This window comes from Hylaeus volcanicus, chromosome 8, assembly GCF_026283585.1.
Source record: "Hylaeus volcanicus isolate JK05 chromosome 8, UHH_iyHylVolc1.0_haploid, whole genome shotgun sequence".
Classification (NCBI taxonomy): Eukaryota; Metazoa; Arthropoda; class Insecta; order Hymenoptera; family Colletidae; genus Hylaeus; species Hylaeus volcanicus.
The window spans coordinates 18464551-18482208 of NC_071983.1; the positions used below are offsets into that span (position 1 = coordinate 18464551).

At 35.9% G+C, this 17658-nt stretch overlaps 3 long non-coding RNA genes across 14 annotated transcripts in view; 1 reads left to right on the plus strand and 2 right to left on the minus strand.

Moving 5' to 3' along the window:
- The first annotated feature begins 23 nt into the window (after positions 1-23).
- LOC128880693 (uncharacterized) lies at positions 24-9623 on the plus strand. 11 transcript variants are annotated; one of them, XR_008457890.1, is made up of 7 exons: positions 24-352; positions 465-615; positions 3657-4724; positions 5113-5338; positions 5398-5622; positions 8359-8512; positions 8608-9623. It is a non-coding gene; the product is annotated as an uncharacterized LOC128880693 (long non-coding RNA). The 11 variants fall into 11 exon arrangements; XR_008457888.1 differs by having other exon boundaries at positions 3657-4141; positions 4684-4724; positions 8359-9623; XR_008457889.1 differs by having other exon boundaries at positions 3657-4141; positions 4712-4724; positions 8359-9623.
- LOC128880694 (uncharacterized) lies at positions 1194-2874 on the minus strand. Its single transcript, XR_008457896.1, has 3 exons — positions 2509-2874; positions 1845-2370; positions 1194-1721 (listed from the first exon to the last, which is right to left on the minus strand). It is a non-coding gene; the product is annotated as an uncharacterized LOC128880694 (long non-coding RNA).
- A 3246-nt stretch (positions 9624-12869) lies between the features above and the next one.
- The window catches only part of LOC128880736 (uncharacterized), a 25179-nt gene continuing 20390 nt past the window's right edge, over positions 12870-17658 (minus strand). For both annotated transcript variants that reach the window (XR_008457907.1, XR_008457908.1), the window contains exons 2-3: positions 13344-13885; positions 12870-13144 (exon numbers count right to left, since the gene is read on the minus strand). This is a non-coding gene — a long non-coding RNA (uncharacterized LOC128880736). The remainder of the gene's footprint in view (positions 13145-13343; positions 13886-17658) is intronic.

Sequence of the window (17658 nt, forward strand, 5' to 3'; positions counted from 1 at the left end):
AGATATCGTAATATTATGTCATGAATCTGTCAGAAACAGTAGAGTTCTTGTTCTCCTTATTCTAATTCTTATACTTCAAGAAATTTTTCGTCAATACTTAGCCAATAGGAGTTAAGGCCGTTCGTCGATTCGTCGACTCTCGGAATCACTCAGCAGGACTCGTGGCGGCCGCTCATGCCGCTCATTCATAACCTGTCAAGACACTTTTTACACTATTTTTTACACTATTGAATTATTCTCGTTTTGTAATTAAAGTGTATACTTTTTAATGTCTTCGTACCAGCAAAATGTTTTTAATTTAGTAATAAATTGCAGCCAGAGTTGTAAAGTATTGATCAATTTTAATTACAAGGTAAGTTGCCAAAATTTGAATTGCCAGATATCTTTATCCATACCAGAAAACTGTTTTTAATTTAAATTTATCCATATCAGCAAACTGTTTTTCATTTACACTTTTTATGTAGAACTTATAGAAACGTAGGGGACTCACAAACTTGGAAGTTGTCCTGATAAGGTTATAGACAGAGATAGAATTGTTAAGTGTCGATCAAAAGACATAAGATTACAAAAATTATGGCCGACTGCTTGGAATGTAAAGCTCACCATATTAGCGAAGTAAGTATGCTGACAACATATCTCCTTTAACATTTTCCAATCTTTTGGGAATATTCCTTTAAAAAAGACCAACAACAATTTCAATGCTTGTCATTAATTTGATTAGTTACTCATTAACAGTATTTTAATTTACTGATAAACATCTTAGCTTAATTTTTGTATTCTAACATAATAAATTGTGCATTAGAAATAGTGGATATCTTCATTCATTTCTTCACTTCATTAACATTTAAATTTCTTGCAACAAGACTTTCTGCAATGTGTTCTGCCTACTTTTGGAAAAACTTAAAGGACGGACACTGGTCTCTTTCCTATATCTGGCTTCAGTCACATTATGTATAGTAGACTCTACGCTTATTATAATAAAAGACTGATGTATTTTTATTTTAAGCTTCATGTTAATTTGCAACTAAAATATGGTTTGTTTGTTATTTACAAATAAAATTAATATCATATAAAATATATATATTCACTTTCGTTACCCTCTCTCCCGTTTTTTTTATCTATTCAATTAAAGGGTAAGGGCGCTGTAGGTCCCTCAAAAATAAGCTAAGTTCGAGAATTTTTTTCAGAAATGTATTTAAAGCATTGAAAAATTCAAGGACGGTATTTTACTAAATGCATATTAATGTGTAACATGTTATAAAAGTCCTAATGGACTAATATAAATCGTCGAATAAAAATCCGAACAGATTATTATTATGGTATTCACAGGAGAAAAACACGCTTACATCTTGCACTGCTCAGTATGTTGAAAAAATCATTTGAATTTAAAGATATAATAAAACACAATTTCACAGGTTGGATAAATCTGAAAGGTCTTTGCAATAATTGTGATAATTCAAATTCAAACACATAATGAAGAAAGTCAATATAACTGCTTCCAAACAAATTCTTATTGGGAAATTACTCTTGTTCAATCACAATACTAGTGGAACAACGAAAGCGGACAATTTTTCCATTAAAGCAATACCTACTACTAAAATACAAATGGGAGATCACTGTTATAAGCTTAAGGCAGCAAATTATTTGCTTTATGAAACAAGCAATTCATCCCTTCGTTTCCTCTTATTAGAATGACTGTAGCTGCTTAGATCAATTAAAGACTGTGAAAACAGAAAACGCACAAGAATTTACAACGATAGTACATATACTTTAAGCACACAAAATTACTAAAACTACTAAATAATGGTTAACACTATTTACTTTTAATTGGGGATTTTACTTACTCTTTTATTAATGATGTTGTATGCTCCTCTTCTTATTGTAAACGGGTAAAATATAGCGCTATGGATATACCATGTCATGTCACAGTGGTAAAACTACTATTACATGTAGCTCTAATGCTTTACAAGGCAACATTACTGTCTTTTGTGCATTATTTCTTGCAGTATTTGGTGCCATTCATTTTTGGTTTCGATTTGTATTGTACAAACTGTTTTACAGTCAAAAGTATCATACAAAGTTTCTTTTTTTCCGTCGGCTGCCATAAGCGTCCTGACAAATGCGATGAAAAATCAAGAAATTCAAGTGACCATATCTAACAAACTAAATGGTGAATTGAACCCATATTTCACACAGGTGTGTATTAAGATATAAATTTTAAGTTTTCAAAGTTATGAGACGATCTGAACTGTTATCTAGAGACGCGGTAGCTTCTCTACGCCAAGTTCATGAAAAATTATACAGCCACCCTGTATAACGTGGCGCTACCGCTTATATATATCTTTTACAGGAGAGATGGTCCATTCTAACCTAAATTGAAATTTCTTTCATTAATATCTCATCACGCCTGCAATATTTTCTAAATTTAAATGCATTTTTCTGATGTAAATCGCATATAAGCTTTCGAGATATCGTAATACCATGTCACGATACATGCAAAAATATTACCGTCTTATACTTTTCCAGTCGATTTTTCGTCAACACTTAGCCAATAGGAGCTAAGGCTGTTCGTCGATTCGTCGACTCTCGGAATCAGTCGGCAGGGCTCGTCGGCCGGAATTGTAATATGGCTGCCGCATGTTCGTTTCTAACCTGTATAATCTGTCAGTTTGTATTTCTGACAGTTGTCATTTGTAACCTGTATAACCTGTCAGTTTGTATTGGTGACATTTGAACGCCGCAAATTGAATAATTATTTTAAAGGCTACGTGTAGTGATATTGTATTGGGAAGTATATGATTATAAGTGATAATATATCTACCTTGTCGTTGTGAAAAGATATATATAAATTTGGTGTTTGAGTGTGCAGTTCATAATACAAATTTCAGTAAATGTTCATTTTGTGCAAATAAGAATAAGTGTTCTAATACAATAAATTGTGTTATAAATAGTGGATCACTTTTTTTATTTTCACTTCATGATAAACATTTAAATTGCTTGCAACAAGACTTTCTGTCACACGTTCTGTGTACGTATGAACTGTAAAAAGAAAGGGAGAGAGAACGCATGGGCAGGATGTCTCACTGCAAGAAATTTAAATGTTAAAGATGAAGCGAGAAATGAAAAAAAGGGTTTCAGAAGTACGTGGAACGCATTGCAGGTAGTCTCATTGCAAGAAATTTATTAAATAAGAAATGAGAAATGAATAGAGAGATCAACTATTTCTAACGCACAATTTATTGTATTAGAATACAGTTCATACGTTCACAGGACGCATGACAGAAAGTCTTGTAACAAATTTAAATAATGAGAAAATGAACAGAGATCCACTATTTGTAATAGATAATGTATTGTATTACAATAATATAGAAAAGGAAAGGTCAGACTTAGTCCTTTAAGTTTTCAAAAGTATGCACAACACATGGCAGAAAATCATGTTGCATTTAAATGTTACTGATAAACTGATTACATTTTTTTTTTAATAAATTGCTTGCAATGAGACTTACTGCAATGCGTTCCGCGTACAAATATAGGATGTAAATGGCCCTTTTAAGGTTCTGTAAGGTGATCATGATCATATTTATATTTCGCAATATGGAAAAAATTGAAAAGCTAGAACGAAGTATCGCATATCTGGCCAAGCTACGTGTTTGCAGAGGCATTATGAAAAAAGGAAGCAGGAGGTGAAAGAAATATAAGAGTGAACGTGGAAGCTTCCCTTTGCAGATTTTTCGTGACAAGATAAGCAACGTCCTGTTTACTCTGGACTGCTGTAGCTGTGGCGTACGAAGATGCTCGTTAAGCCTTTTAGTACCGGCGTATCCTGCGAGCACCCACAAAGTCGTATATCACCCCGGAGTACCTCGGTTTGTGTTGGTATCTTTAACTAACCGCACGGAAATCCCTGCGAACAAGACAACGATTTTACATTAAGAGGTCTTTCTGGTGTGACATATACAAAAAATTATTTTTTTTTCTTTTGTTCTTTTTGTTTCATACTTTGAAAATAAATATATTTAAAAACGCACTATTACAATTTGGGATGGTTATTCGAATTATTTCAACTTTTACAGCCAATCTAAAGTGGCAGACGTCATAGCGAAATCGAGCACATGTAAAAGCTTTCGGCATCGCAGCAACGGTAATCCCAATAAAAATCAATTTTTCTGTTTACATTTCCTGAAAGACATGTTTTTAAAAAATGATCTCTCCACATCTTACGGAGAAATACTTAAAATGATGCACTACGCTAAAATTCGGAAAAAGTCGTGAAACCCGTGCCCCCGAATTGTCGTACTAAATTTAACAATGAGCGTGACTCGTGATTTTGAAGTTGTGGCTAAAATTTTCATCACGAGTCCGACTTGTGAAAATAGTGCAAGGAGATAAAGAATTTTCCACGTAGCGATATCAACTGCGCGTTTGAACGCGTTTTTCTCGAAACACCATTTTTTCATCGGTTTGTCAACATACAGAAGATCTATCGAACCGATCTTTCTGAAATTTAAATATGTTATTCTGCACATCAGTGGCTGTCATTAGACTCACGGCCATCTTTAACAATTGAAAATATCATTTCTATTTTAACATGATATGGTCGATTAAAAGTGAATATTTATTCTGCTTGATTTAGTAAACTATTTTTTGTTTCAAACAAACCGCCTTCAAAATAACTTGACAAAGATAAAGATGCCGACATCGACATCAACAGGGGCTATTTTAACGTTAGTATAAATCCACAAATAAGTTTTATAAAGTTCATACAAAAATATTTGTATGCTCTTCTCGAATATTATCGTTAGTAGAAAAACATTGGAATCGTTCCATATTTAATAGATGTTGAAAAAAATGTCTTAAGTATGCCGAATTTTTCGAATGCTACCCGGGAAAGATTATAATTAGTAAGAAACTGATTCAAACGCAGGAAACCCTGAAACGCAGAAGGTCGGTAATATTTTAGCAGTGCAAAAGCACCGCTTATGCTTATTGTTTGTCGGATAAATATATTCACGTGGCGTGGCAAAACTATTTAGCAAATCCATTACGAGTAAAGATTTACAATTTACTATTCGCTATCGGTAACGTCCTGTTAATCATTGTTTATGTATACAGGAAGGCGCATATGATCTTCTCAAGAGAGCAATAAAGATGGAAAGCGAAACAAAATTGTAGTATAAACGAGAGAAAGTCAAATCCAAAAGGATAAAGGTTGGGAGGAGTGAGAAAGAAAGAAAGAAGGATAGACATGAGAATGAAAGAGGAGAGAAGGACGTACACGGAGAATAACCAACTATACTTTCCGAACCGCAAGATCCAGGATCCGATATACGCGGCCGAGGTGAGGTACGAAGCAATAACTAGTCATGTCGCCCAGTAATTCAGTAGCCAATTAGTTAGACGGCGGCGGGAGAGTTGGCGAAGATGTCTATCTGGTCTCGTACGAGGCGGCACCAACAGCGAGCTGTAGCAGCATCCTGCACCATTGCACCTACACAAATATGTGCGCACTTACACATAATCTTATGAGCGGAGATCAGCACGAGTAGAAGGAACACCATGGAGTCCTGGCAAGGGGTCCATGTGGGAGGCAACCGTCTACATCCTAGAGAAACTGATTCAACGGTAATTTGATTTCTGTTTTCCTCCGACTAAGACCGAGATCCGAGACCGATCACAAAGATGTATCGGTATCGGAAACGGATGACACTGCTTTTAAAGTAGATGTTGTTAAAATTTCATACTTTTCGAGGTAGAATTCATCTCTTCGAACAAAATTGTCAAGCTTGTAATGTTCATTCTACGAATGCCATATCGTGTAGTCATGTGTAAACAAGTTTCAGACATCGTTTATTACGATGTAACGATCAAACGTTCACAGTTCAGACTCGTTTCATTTACAGTCTCGCAATCCAAGACATTTCATTGGAATCGCCTCGCCTAATCGATTATCGAGTCAAAGATGAAACGGGCTGTGTTTGTACCTAGATGCAAACTGAGAAAGAAAGAGAATGAAAAGTAAACGAGATACTCGACGTCTAGTTTTAAAAGGATACAAAACAGTCGCGCGCTAATGCAAATTTAAATTTTCGATATTTTCCATTATATCTTTACGGGAGTAATAAATATTAGTCCATTACTGTAGTATTAGTGTATTAAATATTAGTAATAAATATTAGTCCATTACTGTAGTATTAGTGTATTAAATATTAGTAATAAATATTAGTCAAACTACTTTTAACTGCAATTTATCCTATCGCTTCTGATTTAAAATTTGGCGGTAAGTGACCCGATAAAGTGATGGTTCATTTTAGGACAACTTTTACGTATACAAAACTTCCAAACCAACATATCGCTAATATTCACGCGAAAAAAACAAAACAATAGAACGAATAAAATAATTTTTTGGAAAAAAAATTTAACTGACTTCGAAAAAGGTGCAGTGAAAAGTATGAAATAATTTCTAGTCAATTTATATGAATACGCACTATCTCTAGATATAATTGCTCAAAAGTATGGGAAAATGCAGTGAAAAGTGTGAAATAATTTCTAGTTAATATATATGAATACGCACTATCTCTAGATATAATTGCTCAAAAGTATGGGAAAATGCAGTGAAAAGTGTCAAATAATTTGTATTTAAACTGCATTGTTATTCACCATCGTTTCATGAATTTGGTTAAATTATTAAATACATCATATTAAATGCAATGCACCTTTTTCGGAGGTGGCGCAGATGTAAAAAACTTTTTAATTCCGGTTTGGGTTAGCTTTTGGTAGAGGTGGCAATATTGAATGCTATCAATGTATACATGTTTATTGTCTATGTGGAATTAATAGTTAATTTATATAGTATGTACACGGAAATATAGTTTGAGTAGATTTGGGGTTTTTTTGGAGGGGAGGGTCGGCAATATTGATTACTGCTAATGTATAAACTCTCCCCATGGAAATACTGTATAAATAGGTTTGGGATAGTATTTGATGGGGTCAGCGATATTGAATAGTGTTAATGAATATGATGTCTAAAGCGGATATAGTAATAGCAATAATTAAAGGCCATATTTTTTTGTTCCTCGAACAGAAAGTTAACCAAGTTTGATAATATCTAATTTTGGGGATAGCTGAGACGATTCTGAACTACGTTTTCGTTTGCAGAAATTTCGAATGGTGCCGAATTATGAACGAAAACGAAGCACTATCCGCAAAGGAAATTGTGGTTCAGAATTGTCTCAGCTACCCCCCATTTCCGGTTCTTACACTAATTCAACGACACCCTGTATACTCTACCCATGGAAATACTGTATGAATAGGTTTGGGATAGTATTTGGTGGGAGCAGCGATATTGAATAGTGTTAATGAATATGATGTCTAAAGTGGATGAAATGATAGCAATAATTAAAGACCATATTTTTTGTTTGTCCGACAGAAAGTAAACCAAGTTTGGCAATTTTGAATATACTTAATTTCAAAATTTTGCGCCACCTCCGCAAAAGGTACATTGCATTTAATATAATGTATTTAATAATTTAACCAAATTCATGAAACGATGGTGAATAACAATGCAGTTTAAATAGAAATTATTTCACACTATTCACTGCATTTTCCCATACTTTTCAGCAATTATATCTAGAGCTAGTGCGTATTCATATAAATTGACTAGAAATTATTTCATACTTTTCACTGCACCTTTTTCGAAGTCGGTTAAATTTTTTTTCCAAAAAATTATTTTATTTCACTTTTTTTAGTGGCAATCTATAACCAATAGATTTCATGCAGTAACAATAGTTATGAACAATATATAGTATAATCCAAAAACGTTGGAAGACCTTGAAAGTGGTGGTTCCGGGGCGGGTCGGGTGGTGATTTGAAACAATTTTTTCTTAGCGAAAATGGTGTTCGAGGCTTCGTTAAGGGGATATTCCAGAAACAGAAACTCACGACCAATCAGAGTGCGAGTATGCCAGAGGAGCGCCTGCGGAGCGTACGCTATCGCAGGCGTCCACGGTATACTCGCGCTCTGATTGGTCGGGGTTTTCTGTCAATATCTCCTTAACGAAGCCTCGAACAACATTTTCGCTATGAAAAAATTTTTTCAAATCACCCCCCGAAACACTCCATTCAAGGACATCCAACATTTTTAGGACACCCTGCAAATGAAATTATCAGGAATGCTGGAAGGTTATACAAATATGGAATTAATCGGGATCGGAATCGGAATTAATTAATGAACCAAGAAAAAAAAGGAATTTGGCAATAACAATAGTTATAAACAATATGAAAAATTCATAAATTTTTGCAAATGTGATCATCGCGAAAACCTGTACGGCAGCAAAATTTAAGGGATTTCATCGATTTCAGGCCAAACATACATGAAATAGTACGCTTTTTGCGATAAAAAGTGGTATGAAGTGGTAAAAAGCAAAATAAGGACAAATGTTTTGTTATGGGACCAAATGGCAAATGCTCTTCCAGATCCAAGAAGTTTCAATTTGATTGGTCCATCCGTCTCGAAGTAAGAAGCAAGACAAAATTTTTATGTTTTTAAAAAAAAAAACGGGTAAAAAATGACAAATTGCAAAATGTTTCTTTTACGCGACCAACTGGAAGAAATATTCGACAAGATGCAAGAGGTTTCACTTCGATTCATCAAGCCATCTCGACGTAATCGGCAAGCATACCTAAAAATCGCGGTTTTTGGTAGAAAAACGAGTAAAAAATGACAAATCGCAAAAAGTCTTACTGGCAAGATCACTGAGGGAACATACTCTACAAGATGCAATAGGTTTCATACTGATTGGTCAAGCCATCTCGGCGTAATCGGCGAACAGACATTTAAAAAAAAAAAATATATATATACATGTCGAATTGAGTAACCTCCTCCTTTTCGAAGTCGGTTAAAAATATAAAAGCCTTTAGTTTGTGCATTAGTAACTAACTAGTGACCAAGGTGACACTTGTCATCAAAGTTCGATTGACCTATTTCTAATTCATAATTCTCGACAGTACGAATCGACGCAGCAAATGCTTTGACTTTATATTTACTACGAATTTATATGAAGGGAAGTTATGTTTCGATCGGTAGAAACGTTTATCGAATGATAGATGTATTCCACATTTTTCGGGCGGCTTTGCGAGGTATTGTACCGCATTGTCTTTTGTTTCGATTCAAGCGGCAGCAGGGCGTTTGATGTGCGTGAAGATAGCCCCGCACTTTTCGAATTTTTAGTTTTTCTTTCTTGTGCCGTGTTGTGCTATCTTTATGCTGAATTGTGTCGTAAATAAGAGGTTGATAACATCAATAATAATTAATGAAAGAAATAAAACCAATACTATACTAGCCCCGCACTTTTGCCGAAATAAACTTTTTTTTCTATAAAAAGATGCGTACTAACTTGTGCTACATTGTGCCATTGTATATTTGTGCCAGTACAAATATAGCACAATACGGCACAAGAAAGAAAAACTCAAAATTCGAAAAGTGCGAGGCTAACTTCACACACATGGGCGTTTGAGAGTCTTTTTATTTTCCTGTAACGGTCGTAGCGTACAGATGTACTGCATCAATCACAATGTGTTTTTATATACTTCAATTTTATTATTCAAATATATCCTGTTTAACATTTTTCGCGCGTCTTATTTATTCGCTACCTTCGATCAATCCCAAAATCCTACATTTATGCTTTAAAATACCGAATTTATCCCTGAAATGGAGTTCTCAGTGCAGTGTGGTAACATCATGGTTAGGATGATGCGCCTGAATAGTTTGACACAAATAGCGGAATGCAACCAACTCTAAATAGTAACAAGGTACATAAAATGAAATGTTTCTAATGTAATCGACGAATGTTTCCATGGCACTATGATGGATGGAGCGAATGCTAGTATTCGAAAAATTGCAAGAGAAAACGGTGAAGTGTTTTCGAAATGTGCGGTTGGTTAATCAAAGTCGAGGAAATCGATCTTTCGACGCAGCGCGGCGCGCGTCTGGTACCGTTTAATGTTATAGCGAAAAATACCGCAACGTCAAGATACGAGGAAGCGGCTATAAGTTTCCAAGCCGATACTGAGCACTGCTCTTTCCGAATTTAAGAAAGTGGATTTCAATTAGCCCGAAGACTTTGGAGGCGGCCGGCAGCCGATAAAATAACGAGGAGCCAAGCCCTTACACGAACACGTCCGAGAGAGGTAGACCCACACTTTCTTGACTCGGGTTCGGGTGAATTATGCTCTCTCCCGACAGTAACTTACCCACACGGAATTAATGCGTGCTTGTGCAATCTTGGCTGCCACGGTCCAGCCTACCTGGGCTAATGAGTAGGTGTTTGTTGGACATTCTGACACGTTTTACGACTCACCAGATTACTTCCCTCCCTCCTTTAGTCGATAGATAGAGCCGCCGGCTGTTCCGAGTGTGCCGCCAACAAAGATTGGGATAGGACAGTTGATTTACTACGGTCAAGCGGTACGATTTCATTCGAGGATACGCCTAGTATCGCCAGCTCGTTACTCTTTCGATCTTGTCGAATGAAATCAGCTCGTCGATCTGCCAAAGGATTAAAAATTTCGATTGATGTTGATTTACCGTCCCGATACCTTGTACCTCGCAACTTGCGAAAATCTCTATCGTCGCGTTCATTTTCCTTTACGTATGCCTTTACGTATTCCTTTACTTACACCTTCGCATAAGAGTAAGGGTTACGTATTCGCTTAACCTGGATAATCGAGTATCTCGAGATTTAAGGTGGTTTGGTTACAAATGACAACAGTTCAGATTGTCTCATATCTGAAAACTTACAATTTACATCTTAATACACATCTGTGTGAAATATGAGTTCAATTTACCATTTAGTTTGTTAGATATGATCACTTAAATTTCGTGATTTTGTATCGCATTTGACAGGACGCTTATGGCAACAGACCGATGAAAGAAAAGAAAATTTGTATGATACTTTTGACTGTGAAACAATTTGTACAATACAATTTGAAACCAAAAATAAATGGAAAGTATATTAATAATTGTAGAGTAACATATTTCAATTTCGGCACACTTGCCCGTTTAATATCAAAGCGATATGCGTTAGAAAAGTCGAGTACGACATTTTTTCATGCAGAGTTCTGTTTCGGGAACGTGGCAACATCGTATATAAACATGGCCGTTGCGCGGTACTTTGAAAAAGAGAGGGCGTTTCAAGATTCTAAAACATAACAATTAAAAATTCTTTATATTGTTAAATCTTCAAATGAGCCAAATAAAAAAATTTATTAAAAATATTTAAATATTGTATATTTATTATGAATGCTATGAATTATTGTGTTAAATATTATTGTTATACATTTGTATTGTTAAATGAGGTTTGGGTACACTTTACAATAAAACCAAATGTCAAATTTATTTACAATCTTTAGCTTTGTTGCTCGGTTGATCAATTATTTTTTTTAAAATAATGTTATTATTCGTTGCTTTCGCTTTTTTATTATGCAGTTCACTTAAAAATGAGGTCACATTTTTTTCATCACTATTTTGGAAAGTTTTTTTAACCATGTAATCACTAAGTATACATTTCATTGGCAAATATGATTTTATCTTTAAACTTCTTTGCTGTTTATGTATAAATTTATTTACTTCATAAGTAAACAAAGTTGTATTTGGTAATAAATCATCAGGCTATAATGAAGTATTAATAAGTTTTTTTAAAACAATGACGTCATATATAGTTTCGAGGAAATTTTCACGTGGAGGATCTTTATGTGAAAAATCATCTGTCAACTTTGATATGGTCACCATACCTTGACCTTTTCCATCGGCAAGTTTTTTCTTCTGAACCTTTAAAGTTTAAACTATCACAGATTCCGTCAACGGTGTTTTTAAATTCATTCACTAGCGAATATTTTTAAATCTCCTTAAATAAGTATGATACATCAAACTGTGCGTCGTGAGCAATTAATACACGCTCTTTAAACAATGATAAAAATTGAGAAAAAGCTTGTAAAGCTTCGTGCATTGTCACTGTTAGTAATCCTTTACCTCGTAAATATTTTCTAAACCATTTATTTGAGTAACTTCGTAAGGGATTGGTTGAGTAGGCTCAATATGAACTGTCCATAAATTCTCATCAACCTTAGCTTAGCCGCGATTTGTAAAATATTACAATTTTTACTACGACCAGACGTCTCAATGTCAAAACAAATTATTTTATTTTTATTTGCTAATAAAAAGATATATTCATTAATAGGTACTTCTGGGATTGCACAACTGTTATTTATTTCAAACAAAATATTACTTTTATATGTTACTCCTTCAGAATTTTCTAATGTCTTTCTTAGAATTTCCCTGTTCATAGTACTTGTTTACGTTTTCTGGCTTTAAATGTTTGAGACTTAAAAGATTTTATACATCTAATCTTATATCGTTATTAATACTTCCTGTATTTGAGTTTTGTTTTGACTAGTACAGTTAGGAAAGAACCACCTTAACGTAATGTAAGTGTCATTCGAATCGATATTCAACTTGATAACCTGTACATATACATATATATGTATTTTACTATTGTACTAGTTACTATCTACTAAGGAAATATTTACAAATATTTAATACATTAGAAAGAATCCAAGAAGTAGTCGAATCGAAACATTACCCGAGTTTTATTATACCTAGATACGTACAACTATTAGGTACATAAGATTTATCGTATACGTAACGTTCAATAATTGTAAATGTAGTATCCGCGCTTCCCATACCCAACAATAAGCAGTCAAACGAGAACACGAAACGTAGGGAACGGGATTGGTCGTGTAGGTAAATCAGTTGACTGTGGATCCAAGGATCGTGGGTTTGAATCTCCCCGTGCGTTATTATTTTTCGTTTAGACTCCAACATAAATATATTACAACGAGAGATTCGTTTCGATTGATCAATTTCATTGTCATAAAGCAAGTATATGTTCACAAAAGAAATGAAATATATTTAATCGTTAAGCGTTATAAAATTGACAAAATATGAAACCTTTTTATTAATTTATATAATCGTTTTCGATCAACTATTTATTCAAACACGTGAATACTTCATGTAGCATTCCAGAAGGCCAGAACATTGTACGGTTATCGGAATTCGTTTGTACGTATCTTGATTTAGTTTCTCCATTCCCTGGAAAAAGAAATTTAGTTAATCGGTAATTAAGGGGAAGAAATAAACTTGTTTCTAGTCGATATCATTGCATCCCGATACCGACAAACGGATTGCACGTTCTCTACTACGAATTATCTGATTTTTCAAACTCATCTAAACAATTCTAAATAGCTGAGCGTCGTTCTTTTTTGTATTTACTTCTTATCGAGATTCTCACCACGGTTCTTCGAAGGAAGGTCGGCGCGTTAACGTCGGATGCGCTATTTCGGTTCGCGCCGTATCCGCTCGTAAAAGTCGCCCAAGGCGTGGGCATCCATCCTAATTAACAACCATGGAACCAGGTACGGGACCATCTGATACCATGCCGAGAGTATAATCCGCTCGTTACCAACACGAAGCCCACACGGACAACTACTCTTTACCGCCGTAAACCGTCTCTTCGGTCCCGCTTGCAGTTTGGATGCGATAGGCTTGTCGCCTTAGGAGAAACGAACACCACACGAGACAAAATTCGATCTATCTTGGAGATTTAACATTTCGAAAATCTCCTTGGTTTTAACGCTTAGCGAGATATGTAATTGAATTTTAACCATTGAACGTATCGAAATCATCATGCATCATTAAAAATACCTGAATTTGTCGCCAACCTTATCGACACGCTCATTCAAGACGACGGAAACCACAAGATTTAATTTTTCCGATCCTTAAACAAATATCGGTTTTTGATTTTTCCAACATTGTTCCACCACTTCCAAAAATCTGAAAAAATTATAGACTAATAACCATAATAAATCACTAACAGTGTAAAAACATAAACGTGGTCATTTCATAATTTCTATCAAAAAGAATTATTTTTACACTTTTCAAATTTTTTAAAAATCCATTTTCCAGTGAAAAATTTTGAGAAAATTCACAAACACGTACGCCGTAAAGTAGAATATCTGTAATTTCTTTCAAAATGTTTGATACAGTACAACAAAAGATATACAGCTTAAACTGTAAATTGCATTTTTCCCTGTAACAACCCTTCCAGTAAGGGTACGGGGTTGAAACTTAGCACAAATGGTTTTTTTTGAACACTCTATTAATTGATATGTTCATTAATCAATTTGACTCAAGGTCACTTTTGACTCCCTTATCCGGCTATACCTTTTTCGAGTGAAATTTCGATTGAGAAGGTGTGATCGAGATTGCAGAAGTCGAAATTTCATTTAGCAGACAGAAATAGTTTCGATAGCATTCTTTATTATTAGTGGAGAAGAGATGAGGAAGCCAGCGGTAGGTTCAAAATAGAGGTTACGAATCGCAGAGCTAGTCGCATCGCAATAAATTGAAAGTGGAACGGTAGCGTCTCGTCTCGGCGATTTCGACTTGGCTTGATCGAGTACACGAAAATAAAGTATAAACACAGCAGTGCTAAGTCGGTTATAAACAAAGATACAAACTACTGTGTCTTGCGGGACCGCGACTCACGCATGGCTGCCGGCGATAGAAGCAGCCAGTTCCGCTTTATGATCCCATAAATATCTCAATAGGAACTTAAATTACTTCTCCGGCCGGAGTCTGCGACTCCCTCAACCGCTCGGTTGCTGCTGTTCCGCCACTGCTGTTGGCTGCTGCTGCCTCTGGATATACATTTACCCGGCCGAGTTTTCGGTGGAGACGTTACTGTTATTTATGGGCTCGTTTATCAAGGTGGCACCCCTTTCCCCTATCGTTGCTTCGATGCAGACTATCCACCACTGCGAAGCCAATCTCGAGATATATCGCTTCGATACCAATCCGGCTCTCTCGAGTGAAAGAGAGTTACGAAGAAGCAATCGGCTTCGTCTCTCTGATCCCTTCTTTCAACTTTTCGCCTAAGGGTACACTCTCCAACTTCTTTCAATGATAAATGCTCGCAAGGAACCGCTGTCGAACGATACCGGCAATTAGCGGTGCCTCATTTGTATCCGTGTCCGCGCACTGCTTGACGAGCTTGTACCTCTATTTACAAGTCTCTCAGAAATCTACTCCACTATTGGCTATCCACGCATACCATGTAAGTACTTGTAATTTCTAATAGTCTATTCGTCGCCGTCGCCGTCGCCGTCGCCGTCGCCGTCGCTGTCATCACAATGTGCTCGTCGTGAGCACAGAATCTACTTAAATATTCAGCGATTTAAGGTAGGCATTCGAACGCATCAGTTGTGGAGGAAAAGCATTTCCTAACGAGAAAATTTACAAAGTTTTATGTTCACTTTGAAACTTCTGAGGAATCATTCGCATTAACCTTTCATAGTGTTCACGTAACACCGAAAATGGATCGTAGTCTTAGGTTTCCTTGTCGGAAGACAAATAGCAGCAGTCGACAGGGAGCGCAGCATACTTTGTCCCTGACAGCGTGGCGAATAAACGCTCGATTACTTTACGAGCATGACAGGGTGAGAGTAGAGCAGATAGTGCGAACGCGAGCAAGAGAAAAGTGAGGGCACAGACAGAGAGAAAATCCACCCTTTCTCAATTCGTACATATCCACCTACACCTTCGAGGCCAACGATCCATTTCTGTGCCGCCAACACTATCCAATCCCTGATTCGAAACAGGAGTGTGAGAGAGGACTTCAGGGATCTCGGCAGGGCAAAACCGCAGTGTTGATGTGAATGCTGATAATCCTGTACCTCTGCACTTTCCCCGATTAATTTCTGTTTCGCCGATGCGATGTGAAGCGATGCTATGTGATTTATGGAGACTCGGCATTTTCACGTTGACAACAGAATCTAGATTCCGATTCAATTCAAAAACTCATCAAGTGTTTATCGATTTACTTGTATGAAGGATGAGTGTAATAGTGTTAGCGGGTGTAATAGCGTTAGTCTAGCGTGAAAATGCGTGTGAGCGGCCCAATGCCCTAATGTTTAGCCTAGAGATAAGAGGCGCGGACGGTTGGTCAAAAGACAACCGAGAGACGAGAGGCAGTCGAATTAAAAGTATCAATAGAAAAACATCGCTTTAGAACCTTTTTAGAATTCTTTTATTTTAATTAAATACTTTTATTTCGTTTAATACTGGTTGTATTTACATCCCCTCATCCTGATTAAAGAAAATAATCTACATGTATTCTTCTTTCATTAGAGTGCATTACTACTAGATATTTTCATTCGTCGATTTACTAAACGTCGAAACCTCGAAAATGTCAGTAGAGAAATCTTCCATGTGCAAAGAATATCTGAAAGTAACGGGGACCAAAGTACAATTGGAACGTTAAGAATAAAAGTTGGCAACTTTGACAATAATGAAATCGTGTAGAAATTGACGTGGTTGTTTATAACAGTCCAAACAATTGCAAAAAAACTAACGATTTTAAATGTAATACCTCGTAATATATGTCTCATTTTAACTACTTCCAAGCATCATCTTGATATTGTAAAAGTTTAAAAAATATTTATCTCGATGTATAGTTTATAGAAATTTTCCCAACGTTGGATCTTTTCCATACATATGATGTACTATTATCCCTTTAATCGCATAACTCTGTCCTTCGTCGCGTCGGTTCCTATGTAAGACTAAAACTACGTAAGGTATAAGCTGTGTTAAGCTGTGCACGACTCACCTTGTACGTCAAACGATTATGAAAACTGTCAAAAACTTGATAAAATCCGATTTGTTGAGATACCAATACAAGGTACAGCATCAGGTATGGGAGTCAGATTATAAATAATAAAATAGCAGTTTAGAAATAAATATCCGAAGGAAAGTTTATTAATCGTTAAGTTTGAAAATAAATTTAGCATAAAATCAGAACGTTCTCGTCGCGTATAAGACAGAAAAGGTTGGTAGAACCTAACATTCTTTCAACTTTACGCATTGTTAAGTACGAGTCAAAGGAAACTTTATCGATGTGCACTAGAAAGCTCGACAAAGCAATCTAAAAGCACTCTGTTAGAATAGGTCTTTGTAGAATTATGTACACTCGTTAGCACATAATAAACGGTGTTTCACACACTATCTTTGCCCTATCCACCATACTTCATTCAACAGTTAATACACTCTGCTTCGCTATCGCGACATAGTAACGGTAATATGTAATAATCGGTAACCTTCTCCAAGAATAATTGCCAATTGAGACAAATATTTGTATACACAGGAAAATACATGACTGAACAAGAAAGAAACAAAGCAATGTTATTTTTACGTACAACCATTTACGTTATCGATTTGATAACGTAAATTTCCATCGAACAATAGATTTACAAATTCTGATTCAAGGCAACGTAAACATTCCCTGAACGATTGAAGTACATATACAGGGTGTCCCAAAAATGTTGTAACACCTTGAAAGGGGTGATTAGGGAGGTGATTTGAAACAACTTTTTCCTTAGCGAAAATGTTGTCCGAGGCTTCGTTGAGGAGATATTAACGGAAAACACTGACCAATCAGAGCGCGCGTATACCGTTGGAGCGACTAGGCGTCCGCGCTCATACGCTACCGCGGGCGCTCCACCGGCATACTCGCGCTCTGATTGGTCAGTGTTTTCCGTTAATATCTCCTC